This window comes from Camelina sativa, chromosome 14 (genome assembly GCF_000633955.1).
Source record: "Camelina sativa cultivar DH55 chromosome 14, Cs, whole genome shotgun sequence".
In the NCBI taxonomy this organism is placed as follows: domain Eukaryota; kingdom Viridiplantae; phylum Streptophyta; class Magnoliopsida; order Brassicales; family Brassicaceae; genus Camelina; species Camelina sativa.
Window position 1 is genome coordinate 3,108,127 of NC_025698.1, and position 409 is coordinate 3,108,535.

Genomic DNA, 409 nt, shown 5'->3' on the forward strand with positions numbered 1-409 from the left:
AAAAAAAAAAAAAAAAACGTTCGATGTTTTCAATTTTTCTTCATCAGACGACACACTTTTAATTATTTATACCTCTCTCTGTAGACACGATGACTCTGTCTTATCAAAATTAATAGTAATATATTATCAAAAAAAAATCTCTTCTTACAATGTACTAGTATGGAAACTTGCAGCAACTTAGAGGGGAGTAGTAGAGAATCAAACTTATCTAATCATTAAAAAAAAAAATGCATGAGATCTATCTATCTACCTAGGAATCATGTTTATGCCAACAGACAAGCATAGCCACACACCTTCTCATGATGTAAAACCTTCCCTTCTGTTCTTTGGCCAAGCTACTGTACTTTTGAGTTATGGAAGATGACCCTTTCTCTTTTTTCGAAGAGCTTCTGGACATTGAAGACGAAGA